The sequence below is a fragment of the Adiantum capillus-veneris genome, chromosome 11 (genome assembly GCF_014529385.1).
Source record: "Adiantum capillus-veneris isolate H3 chromosome 11, ASM1452938v2, whole genome shotgun sequence".
NCBI lineage: Eukaryota > Viridiplantae > Streptophyta > Polypodiopsida > Polypodiales > Pteridaceae > Adiantum > Adiantum capillus-veneris.
In genome coordinates, this window is record NC_140941.1 from 151,982,948 (window position 1) to 151,996,398 (window position 13,451).

The following is a 13,451-nucleotide window of genomic DNA, read 5'->3' on the forward strand; positions in this document are numbered from 1 at the left end:
TACTGGTGTCAAACATGTGATGAATGTCAGAAAGCAGGACCACGACGGCTCATAGCTGAACCTCAGAACCCAATAAAGGTACATGGGACCTTTGAGAAGTGGGGAATTGATGCCATAGGGCCTCTACCACACACTCAGTCAGGTAAAGAGTACATCATTATGGGAGTAGACTACATGACTAGATGGGCTGAGGCTATGCCAACCAATAGAATTACTGCTAAAGATGTGAGTCAGTTCATCTTTGACCACATCTGTTTTTGCCGGTTTGGCACCCCTCTTGAAATACTATCTGATAGAGGACCAGGGTTTAGAGCAGACTTGGTAGGAGAACTCATGCAGAAGCTAAATATTCAGCATCAACACTCTACTCCTTACTACCCTCAGTGCAATGGCTTGGTGGAAAAGGTAAATGGAATCATTTGCAAAATTCTCACCAAACAGGTACATTCCAGGCGCCAAGATTGGGACAAACACCTGAATGGAGCTCTATGGGCCTATAGAACCTCCTTCAAAACCGCATTAGGGTACACACCCTTTCATTTGGTTTATGGAAAGGAGGCGCTTTTGCCCATTAAGTGAAGTTAACAAGTCTTCGAATATTGGGTAGCCAGGTAGGCTCTCAAAAGGAGAAAGTACATCAAAGGATCATGGATCTAGAGAGGCTGCAATTGGATTGTGAAGAAGCCATCAACCACTACTCTCAAGAAGCAAAGAAGCGCAGAGAAAAGTTAAACAAAAAGCTAGCATCTAAAGACATCAAAAAGGGATCTCTAGTGCTTCGATATGACAATCGCTTCGACACTCGTAAGGATGGAAAGTTTCTTTTTCGATGGGAAGGCCCGTTCTTGGTCACCAAAAAGTTCAAAAATGGCTCTTACAGACTTCAAGACATTGATGGTAAAGTGTACAAGACCAGAAAAAATGGATGGCATCTAAAGCCTTATCACATCAAAATAAGGTCAGCCCAAGATCAAAGAAAGTAGGCTAGAGGCATAAATACCTCTAGCCAGGTTTGGAGGGGCTATGATCCGAGCCTATCACAAATTTTTTGGTTACTATATTTTGTTGATTTTCCCTGCTTCTAGAGGTTTACAATAAAAGAAAGAGTGAAAACAACCTCTTGGAAAAATTCAAAAAATGACTTGATGGGAAATTTTCCTTGACTAGTTCACAGGAGGTGAAAGGTAGAACCTAGTGGTAAAGGGAAGGGAAAATATGTAAATGTGAAAAGAAAAGATATGATGTGTTTGTGGAGCCATGCACCCATGATTCAAGGGTCATGAGAGGCTCATATCATCATGGCTTTGGAGCCATATGATGATTCAAACAGATGGGACCTAGGTGGAAGACTTGGTGAAGGAAGGAAACAGACACATGATTTTGCTGGATTTTTTAAAAATACGTCCACTCTGATCCAAGAAAAGTTGTCTTCATCAAAGTTGTAGCTTATGAGCTGGAGATTCTGACCATATTTTTTTAATAATTTTTGCAGCTACGGTCTAGGAGATATGGTAAAAATAGTGGACGCAAGTTTTTTCAAATGTGGTGGAGACGACCCCCTCTACCTTTACACACACACCCTTCTTTTTCCACATTGAGTCCTTCTCTAAAAATCAACCATTAGTCTCCTCACCCTCCCCTCCTTCCTCCTCTCTCTCAAGCTCATAAAACCATCACAAATTCCTCTTCTAATCACCTCTCAAATCTTGCTTAATATTGTTGTAATTCATAATTTTTCATTCAACCCCTTTCTATTATTACTAGATATGCATTGATTTTATGTAGATTCTTTACATTTTAAAATAAGGAAGCTCTTGGACTCAAGCTATGGAGGAAGGAGTGAAGACAACACAAGTGATGATGGAGCCAAGTTAGTTGCAAATTGGTCAACAAATCACTTGGAAGGAGCTTCTTCATTGGTGGAATGTCACTAATCAAGCTTCATTTGTACAAATTGCACTTGGATCTTAACCTCACTCCTAATCACTCTCTTGTCTATATAAAGAGCCCCCCCCCCCCCCCCCCTTTGTAATTTCAAGTCTCCCTCAGCCTCATTGAGTCTTTGTATCACTCATCATGAGCCCATAAAGCTCATTCATTCACTCTATTCTTTGCACATTCTAGAGTTTAAACTGTTTTGTGCTAGTAACCTCCCCTCCTCTTACTTATGTTAATTAAGAGAGATCTTTTATGTGTGTGTGAGAGTGCTTGATGTGATTTTGGCTAAATCTTGAGTTGTTGTTTAGTAATCTACATGCTATTTGTGTTGGGAGTGCTTTAAGTTATCCATTCCTTGTACACACATTGAGGTTAATGCTTCATTCATAGTGATAGCTCTCTCTCTCTCTCTCTCTCTCTCTCTCTCTCTCTCTCTCTCTCTCTCTCTCTCTCTCTCTCTCTCTCTCTCTCTCTCTGTGCGTAACGGTCCTAATCCACGCTTCCAAGACTAGAGGTGCCCTTATCTCATTTCCCTTGTGGCGCAATGGAGTTTTTTTTGGTGTAGAGGCCGCCATTCCAAATTTCCTTCGTCAACAGCAAGGGCTGAACAGAATCTTAAACAAACACTACATCCCGTGAAACAAGAATACACCTTTGTTTGCGGATGATACAACCTGTAACCTTTGCTTTCAGCACTACAGCCAACAAAAATACATTTGACAATCTTATCATCCAATTTTCTGCACTGTGTTTGTGGCACCAAAGCATATGCCAAACAATTAAAAACACGCATGTGCTCAAAAGAAGGCTTTCTATCATGCCATGCTTCATATGGAGTAATAGATTGCAAAGCTTTTGTAGGACACCTGTTAAGTACATACATGGCACACATGATGGCCTCAAGCCAAAAAGAATGCGACAAAGTTTGACTTTTGACCATACATCGTGCCATTGCTATAAGTAACCTGCTTTTCCTCTCATCAACACCATTTGATGAGGTGTACAAGGCACTAAACATTGGTGTTTTATCCCACGACTAGCCATAAATGCATTAAATTCGTGAGGGTGCCCATAATACATTTTGAGACATTTTTAGCCATAGCCAAAAATTGTTTGAAGCACATAAAAAAATTGGACTTTGCTTTAAGCGGAAATACCCATGCATGCATGGAGTAATCGTCAATGAAAGTCATGAAGTAAAGGTAATTTCCCAAGGACAGAGTTTGCATGGGCCCACAAACATCAATATGCACAAGGTGCAACCTGCATGTGGCCCTAAATGAACCATCCTTTGGAAACTTTGAACGCTGCATCTTACCCAAAATACAGCCTTCACAAACATGTTTGACAGGTGCTTCAAGAGGCAGCAAAGAAGCAACCATATCAGATTTCTGCAAAACGCAACAAACTGGAAAAATTCAGATGACCAAAAATTGCATGCCAAAGTTTTGCATCTGAAATAGCCCTTGAATCTGCAACTGCATTTGCAGAATTTTGTCCACACTTGTCATACAAAGTGAGCTTATACAGCCCATGCCACAAAAGGCCAAATGCAACAATTTCATCACCAAAACTGAGATCATGAATTGTACATATGTCATCCACAAATTTGACTACAAGTCTAAGTCTAGCAAGTGTAGATACAGACAAAATATTCTTCTTAATCCCAGGTACATAAAGTGCATCAACTAGTGTGGAAGAACTGCCATTTGCAGTAATAAGCACAATCTTTCCAACTCCCTGAACCGGTTAAGAGGCATTGTTGGCACAAGTGACTGAATTCCCATGAGGGACAGACTCGAGAGAGATGAACAATTCACGGTGTGAGCTAATGTGCTTTGTAGCACCACTATCAAAATACCACACATGTAAATTTGCAGCAACTAACATGCATGCATCATGGACAATAGGATTGTAAGTGCACTCTGCACTAAAAGACCATTCTGTATCAACATCAGCATCACAGTCTCCTTTCATAGAAGACTCAACAATGGCTGCATTTTTAGTGGAACCAGCATTTGCAATGGAACCACCCTCTTTCTTCTTAGCCTCTTTGTCCTTCAACTTAGGACACTGCTTGATCAAGTGATCACTAGCTTTACAATAATGGCAATGCTTCTTCTTTTTTCCCTTATCACCAGAATTTCCAGACAAATTGCTGCCAGCAGAAGCATAAGGAACATGTGATTTTCCACTCGCAGAAGAACCATAAGAAGTGGTTGCATTGCTGTTACCAGCCTTTCTTTGAGAAGCAATAAAAGCCTGTTCAACTGCACACTGACTAGTCCTGTTTTTTCTAGAAAGTGACTCTTGCAACAACAATGTGCACAATGCATCAAACTTGACAACTTCAGGATTTCCTTGGGTCATAAGTCTCCAAGTACTAGCTAAAGTCTGGTAACAATCTGGTAAGGCATCAAGAACAGTCTGCACAAGGGAATTGTTTGAAATGACTTCACCTGCAAAAATAAGTTGCTCATTGATATCCTTGACACCAGCAAGAAAAGTGTCCACATCATCTTCCTCATGCATAATCTTCGGCTCCAGTTCTTTATGCAGCAATGCAATTTTTGTCTCATTGTGGCTTGCATAAAGACTAGCTAGAATATCCCAAGCTTGTTTTGCAGATTTTTTTGAACAAATGTGAGGAGTAATGATGCACTTCACAGACGATGCAATCAATGCATGAGCCTGCATATCCTTTACATCCCAACGAGCTTGTTCTGTCATAGGTAAAACAACTCCAATAGCAGCAATCCTTGCAGAAAGACCTGCCACATCCTCAGAACCAGGACGTACATCAATGCCTTGCAAAATAGTTTAGACGCCCTTTGACATAAGAACATGTTGCATCATGTAAGCCCACATAGGGTAATTGTCCCCATCCAATCTATCCTTAGCAGCAAACATCTTGAACACATCTGTGTTGTTTTCAGTCGTGGAAAATGTATGCACTTGATGTGAAAATTGCTTGAAATAAGGAGAAATTGAGTGAGACTAGTACGTGCTATATAGAACAACCCACAGTAGACTATATGGGACCTGTTATACAATATTTGGCACTGATAAAAATTTTGCACAAAATGATGAAATTGCCTGTGTTGACCTGATTGTAGTGGAAACGAAGGCCGAAATGAGCCCGAAGTAGAAATCTGAGCAAACTAAGCTCTACGAGCTTGCCCAAAAATTTTGTTGACCTGCGAATGCTCGCCGAAGCTCACTAATATCAAAGAAAATGAGCAAGTGTGTGCTGGAGTTGCAGACGACTAAGCCTGGGAGGATGCAACCTACTCTGATACCAATTGTTGGCATTAGGGTTACAGGAAAACACAGACACCTGGGAGAAGACGAAGGAAGTTCAAGGCACAGAATAGAGAGTGTATTACTTAGTGTGGAATGAAAAAGATAGATAGCCCTAGAGTGATGAGCGTATATACAATGCACGGGGGAAAAAACTCCTAAAGAGGGGAAAAATGCCCCCGCTGTCCTAGTGTGTTGACAGACATCACTACCACATGTATATGGTAGCATCAGAATTTTATCGAACTTTTGATTCAGCTCCTATTTTGCTTGCAATATGCACATTTTAACTCCAAATCAAATTTTGAAAACACCAATATGCTATGAAGAGATGTGCTAACCCTGATATCAATATGGGAAATCTCCGTGACATAGGGTCATGGATCGTGATCCATGTACCCCAGTATCAAAATTACTTGAAACTTGGTACACAGGGCTCTCACAAACTCTTGATAGGTCATTAAGTGAATTTTAGATGGTTTGATTCCCATCAGGTCTCCTAAAGTCACTTTGTCAATCTGTTTTGTGGTTTTTGGTCTTGATTGTCTACGGTCTTGATTGTCTCTAATCTTGTTTGAGCCTCTTTTTAATGTTTTTTGCTATCCTTGTTTTTGGATAAAATGTTGGTGTTGGTCTCCGCTACACTTCTATAAAGCCACAATCCCAAAAACTAGGAGGGGGTCATGGATCACGATCCATGCTCCACCATGTCTAAACCCCAGATTTGGTCAGATTGTTACTTGAAGTCTATGGAGTCTACCCATCCACTTATTTTTGGATTTGAAACCCTTTCACCTTGCCAACAAAAGCAAATTTTTGTGGTTGCTTGTGGTTTTTGACTTATAGCTTGTGTTTTGGTGTTTTGGTCAACTTTTTGTTGTTTTTTTTAATGATGCCTTCACAAAACTTGTTCCAAATAGTATCATCTTCTTACTGCCCAAATCTCAACCTCAGATGCTTCAAGGGGTCATGGATCGGGATCCATGTTCCTCCTCATTTGGTCATGGAATTTAGTCAGCTATATGTCTAGACCATGCAGAAGTCATATTTTCATTTATTTTTGAGTTTGGACATCAAAAAGTCAAAAAGCCCTAATATTGTCTATTTCCAACGTTTTTTTGTGCACACTAGACGCAATGGTATCAATTCTTGCTCAACAAGTTACAGGGGGACATGGATCACGATCCATGTTCCTGCATCAAACTACATGGAACTTTCCAGATTCATTCTATGTGGTTTGATTATACCCTTTTTGCACTTATTTTTGAATTTAGATCAGCTTTGGAGTTTTGACCATCAAATTTTATGGTCATTTTGTCCAAAATATGGATTTTACCCTTTTTTTCTCTGGTCTTTCAGCCCAAATTTGATAGTGGTAGTTTCTACTTACCCTACTCCTAAGTATTAAAATGAAACATGAAACAAAAACAAAAACAACGGTATAAAATAGAATCAAAATGGAAAACAGTACAACACTCTGAAAGAATCAAGAAAATTGAAGAACGAAATGCTTTTGGCTATCTCACTCACAACCCTCTTTACCTCTTGAGAATAGATCTAGCAAGTTCTCGACCTCTAGACTCTACCCCATCTCTAGTTGCCTGATTGCTAAAGTGTAAATGAAGTGGAAATCAAAATAAAAATTTTTGAGTAAAAAGTTACGACTAGGTCACTCACCACCTAAGGATCGTTGTCCCTAGTAGTGGTGCCAACTCTAGCGGGTTGCCATGACGAACATCTATAGCATAGCTTTCTGCCACTAACATAATGTCAATACTTAGGAAAGTGACTCGGATGGGGCACACAGACTCTTTGAGGGTGTCAACCTCAAGAATTGAACCTTTGAAAAATCAATCTCTCTAGATCATGCAAATCTACCAATCTCCAATCTGGCAACTTGCCTATGTCCTACGTAATCACACTCAATCATCAACCCATTTCGCACTCAAACAAAGTCCAAATGCTACAAAACTTTGGGAGGAGATCTAAGACACTTAGGGGCACTAACCTACTAAGTTTGGTCTCACTCCTTAGAGGTATCAAAATCATGATCCATCATGATCAAGGTCCTGGAAACTGCAATAAAACATACCAAAAAGGTCGCCCTAGGGTCTAGGAACACTACTCTATGGTCAAAATGTCAAAAAATAGTCATTAACACACTCAAAATAGTAGGTTTAGCCTACTAACGCATAGTCACAAATAACCACAAGATCGATAATGAATATAGTTGAATGAAAGACCAATGGACAAGGAACACAATGCAAGTTTTGGAATTGAAATGTGATTACTAGAGCTTAAGATATAAAGATTACAAGCATGAGAGTATCCACTGTCAGTCGTATGCTTCAAACTCTTCAAACTCGATAAATATAAGGGTGTCCTCTTCCCACTTTACAAAATAGACTTTATACTGAGGGCTCTCTTGGCTAGTGTGACTGACTTTACAAGACTCATACTCCATTACAGACTTTACAGCTCAGTCTTTCAGAGATTTCCGTCTATAATAAAAGATTATCAAACAATTACAAGGCTTTTTTGGAAAAATAATGAAGATACATCAAAATTTTGGGGATCATGGAAGAAGGGGTCAACTTGAAGGGTGCCCATCTGGCTTGACTGCCAATAGGGCCAATAATAATAAATTTAAGTTAATTTTTTGCTTAATAATAATAAATAAATAAATAAATAGATATCACAAAGAAGGTCAAAATTAAAATCTAAAAGCAAAAACCAAATTTACAAAGCAAGAAATTTAAGCATATCCAATATGAAAAAAATTGGAGGATGTCAAAACTTGGGTTTATCCTGATTTGGCACAAACAACCAAGATGTCAATATGCAATTGTCGATTGTCATTGAATGAAAGTGAGTACAAAGAGGCTCACAATTTCAAGCTAGAAAAGACATCTCATTGGGCATCATACATGACATCATAAAAAGCTCCAAATCAGCCCAAATTTACTTGAGAATTCATGGGTGCTCTTTTAGGCCATTTTATGAACCCTCTTATTAGGTTTATGTGGGTCCACACCCTCTTAAAATGCCCCTCATGGGTACCTACACAATTTAGGTGTCTTTACCACATGATTCCTACCACCTAGGCATCCAGTCGACAAGAGGTGTTACACTCAAACATACAATAAAGCCCATAAACTTAATAACCCCTAGCTTGTTGAGGCTTACCATGTACCATTTCTTGAATGAAAATCTGTGTGGCACTGGGATATGGCCGGTTTCCCTTTGATGGCTATCGTGGGAAGACCAAAGTGGCCTTCATCACTTAATCTTAATGGAAAATAGGGACTTAATTTGGAACCGAAGGTGATATAGATGAGGAAATGAAGCCAATATGGATACTTGATGCTTGTAAATAATGAATGCATGAAAGGGTTAGGATAGCCAAATCATGATAAGGGAACATCATTGGAAAGCTCATCAAAGTGCCTTGACATTGCAATTTTTAGAATTGAGAAGCTTGAAGGTACATGGATTGTTGTCCATGTATGTTAGCAGAGTACAAAAATGAAGTTTCCAACAACAAGCAAAGCACTGATGTGTCCCAAGAAAACCTCACCTATAGGCTAGAAAATCCAAAAACCCAAGGAAAAACTTCAAGAATTTGGGCAAGTATAGTCTCAACACCCCAAAATTGGGATCCCACTATTAGGTTTTATGCCTAAGACCACACCATGGAGCTCTCCCCTTATTTCACGCTGTCTAGATTCAATGTATTTACCTACTAGATTTTGCCTACCTCTTTTAATTGATGCTTGAATTGACTCCACATGGTACACATATTCACACACACACACACACACACACACACTCATGAAGAGGCCTGAACAATCTAGAAGAGATTTGGGACTGATCTTGATGCCTACCATCATCTATGATGTCATTCAAAGCTCCTTCCAAAAGCCTATGTACTTGCACTCTAGCTCAATAAATAATCCAATTTGTGCTTGTTATCTCTGTGTATTGAGTCTCCTAGTTGTGCTTAGTGTGGCTACACATGATGCTTTCACCATCATCATGAATGCAAGCCTTATATATCCTCCTTAACCTCTAATACCATAGTCAAATGTGTGGTTGGTGTGGTTGTAGTGTTTGCACCTCTTTTTTGTTGGGTTTTGTGATGAAGCACCTCCTCAATTCTTTGTATCTTGGATCTTCTTCTTGTAGTCTTGGAGCAAATTGATGACACCCTCCAAATTTAGTACAAGCTCCTTTTCTTTAAGTATTGTGACTATCTGACCGTAGTCTGCATCTGGTATCACTTTGAGTAGAATGACTACTTGGCCTTTGTTCTACATTAGAGCATTTTATGTATGCCAATTGGGTGCATATGCTCTTCATTCTATTGACAAGAGAAGGAATATCTTTTCTTGGTTCCATGGTGAGACCATAGAGCTATATTTTGAGAGAGATTTTGGAGTGTTTGGCTATGGATCCAAAGTGTCTCTCAAGCGTGACCTATGCATCATAGGAAGTAGTGCACTAGTCTAGATAGTGAACTTAATTTTCCCCTAATGCAGTGAGAAAAATCCCTAAATCTTGTTCATACCATGATGTGAATTGTGCTTGAGAGTTCCTAGTCTTGATCCTGTCTCCCTCTCCTAATGGGTAGACTATGGACCATAATTGCTTCTTCATTAAGTATCCCTTTCTTTTGATCTACCAGGTATGAAAATCTTGCCATATGGTGTACCCCAAAGTGTAGTGTAGAGAAGGTCACACCACAAAAAGAGAGCTAACAACTAACAAAGCACCCTAGAAAGAGAGACAAGCAACTCTGTGAAGGACCAATTTAGAGAACTTGTGGGGATATCCTATAAGAGGAGAAGGATAGATTGGAGAAGAAGCTTCAAAGGCATATGCACACATAGAGAAGCTAAATAAAATAAAGAGTGAAAACCAAGTAGAAATTTAAAGGCTAAAAAAGCTCAATGAAGAACAACGTAGGGCTAATGAAAAATTCATGGCATCCTATGACTTAATGAAGTCTACTCTCACAATTCTCCCCATGAACCTAGTGACAAAGTTCAACGGTGATCACTTCAAGCTCACAACAAAATGAGGAAGTTGAAAAACTTAACAAAGAGCTAGAAGAAGAGAAAAAACAGTGGCAAATGCTAGTCAATGGCATCATGGCCACAACCTCTTAGAACAAAGCAAAAATCATAGAGATGGAGGAGCAAGTTTCCAACTGTTCATAATTGTGTTTCATCAATGGTTTCAATTTGATCAATCCTTTTTGAGAATTCATTTCCTGTCCATTCAATTTGTCTTCCCACGTGCAAAGTGGGAACCAAAAAATATAAAGGTAAATGGCACTAAGTCTAAACGGGGTTGTTCCTATAAAAGTTTTGAAAGGTACTCAATAGGCTTATATGGAGGAGTGTAATTTTAATCCCAATCTGAGCATCATTCTCACTAACCATCTTGGTGAGTACAATGCACAAGATCTTATCAGTGCTCTCAAATTGTCCTTATGCTTGAGGGTGACGTGGTATAGATTTTTGATCAATTACCAAAAATTTATCCAAGAGATATTCGATCACTTTGTTTAAGAAATGTGTGCCTCAACTACTCACTATTTTTATTGGCAATCTACGAGTGCTAAAGACATTTTCATACAAGAATTGTGTGATCCTTCTTGCATCATTTTTTGATGTGGCTTGGCTTTGACCCATTTGGTAAGATAATATGCTGCTACAATAATGTACTTAGGATGTGTTTGATATGAAAGTGGGTCTCTGGGTCCTCAAATCAATTTTTCACTTGGAAAAAGCTCTTGCTCTTATCAACGGTCTTAGGAAAATTTCATCTTTCTTAATCAAGCACCTTGTTTTATTAACATTCATTTCACAGTTTGACATAAGCTTTAGCATCCATGTGTAGTGTAGGTCACCAAAGCTAAGCAACTAAGATTGCTTTGTCCATTTTTTCAGTGGAGTCGACTTGTCTAGTGTGTGCTTGCTCTAGGATGGGTATATACTTTCTTTTTGTAACATACATCCTAAAATATCCATCTCTTCCTTATCTATAGAGATGACTTGAGATGATTTCAATATCTCATGCCTCTATTTTGATATACCTCTATCATGTTTTACTAAACCCCTAAAAAAATGTTAAAGTTTTCAAGTGATCAACAAATCTGCTCCACTCAAAATATGGTCACATAATCATGTATCCTCATGGTACTATAGGTTTTACATTTATTGAAATACTTGTGAACACTTTCATACATATGGGGCTAGTACACTCCCACTCTCATCAAGCATAAAAAAATTTGTTTCAAGTCATTTGGAACTTTATGGTTTGAACATGGGCCTAGGTTAAGTAGGTTTGTTCTTTCCCTGGCTCAATGCATAAGCGTAAGATTTGGTGAACTCCTTGTTTATAGAGATTCCCTACCAAAAGAAAGAGAGATTTTATTTTCTCAACAAACGTTGGGTTGTGCTTGATATGTATGTGCCTTGGGATAGAAGAGGTAACCTTTGTTAGATGAGTGGTTGGTGAGGCTACCTTGTTTACATCTCTTCATGCTTGAGCTCCTCAATGATGTAGCAACAAAAGATCCTCCTGAGGCCCTCGTGTCTTTTACCTTCTTCTCGTGATCCTGGAGAAAGTTGAAAACATCCTCAATGTTGGGCATAGGCTCCTTTTCTTTGATCACAATGACAATTTGAAAGTAGTGTGCTCTGAGTACTATTTAAATAGAATGGCTATTTGGTCTTCATTGTCCACTAGACAATGTATGTATGCTAATTGGGTGCAAATGCTCTTTATCCAATTCACAAGAGAAGGAAAATCCTCTTTTGGTTCCATGGTGAGACCATAGAGATGCATCTTTAGAGATATTTTGGAGTGTTTTTCCATGGCTCCAAAGTTTCTCTCAAGTGTGATCCATGAATCATAGGAATTAGTGCACTCATCATTAGGGAAAATATGAAGCCCAAAAGGGCCTTGTAAGAGCAACCAATCAATCAACAATAGGACATAAAAAGGGGGGCATGGATAGCCCATAATTATGTACCTCAAAACTCTATCATGTAACATATCTATGAAAAGAGCTCGACAATGCGATCCAAATGCACTGTTGTCCGACCAATTTGAAGTTAAAATGCTCAAGTTATGGCCATTCAAAAAGATGAAAAAAGTGGTGGGACCCTGGCCACATCCATTCTCATTGGTATAGAGAGTATATTCCAAAATCGTCTTTGACCCTAAAGGGCCCTTTTGGGTTTCATATTTTCCCTAATGTCTAGATAGTGGACATAGTTATCTCCTACTATTGTGAGAAGAATCTCATCTCTTACTGTGAACAGTGCTTGAGACTGCTTAGTCTCAATCCTCACACTCTCTCTCAATGGTTTAATTACAAAACACAACTACATCTTCATCGTTGTCTTAATCTGCCATGTGTGAAAACCTTGGACATCAAAGATGATTATTGAATGTTTCCCCATAGTGTACCCCAAGTGTGTGTGCATGCATGTATGAGGAAGTTCTTACCCTTTTTTTAAAGGGCAATTTCTAGTCCTTATGAGTTTTGCAAGAGGATATTACAAATATATGCCAAATGTGAAGCAACTCTCCTAGATAGTCCACAACTAGTGCACGCTCAATCCTCGCTCCTACTAACTAGTTGATGATTTCCTCAGCCAAATGAGCTCAAAATGCTGCGAAACTCTAGGAGGCTATAGGAAAGAACTAATAGAACCTATTTGACCCCTCTTGTAATCCCATTTTTGAGAGATATATAAACTGCAATTCATGATTTTTAGGTCAAAAAACATGAACAAAAGTGGGTTAATAGCATCACTTATGACTTAGGACTAGTCTCCTATTTTTAAAGAAATCAGCATTTACACTTCATTAGATTATCATAATAGAAACTTTACAACACACAGCATAGTCACTAACTTAAACCATACCAAAAATGAGTTTAATGAAATGAAAAGACAGGAGGAGAGAAACACAATGCAATAGTCAAAACTTGACTATAATTACCAAAGAAAGCGTTATGTTGATCACAAGGTTGCATAAGGGAGGCAGCTCACTCATAGAGCACTATCTTCTAAAAAGATACCTCTTTCCCTTTCACATTTTGGTTTTTATACTTAGGGTTACTAAAAAATGGCTTAAGGTCTTGTTCCCATGGGTTACAATTTTGTAATAATGAGAAATGGATTTATAGATTATAA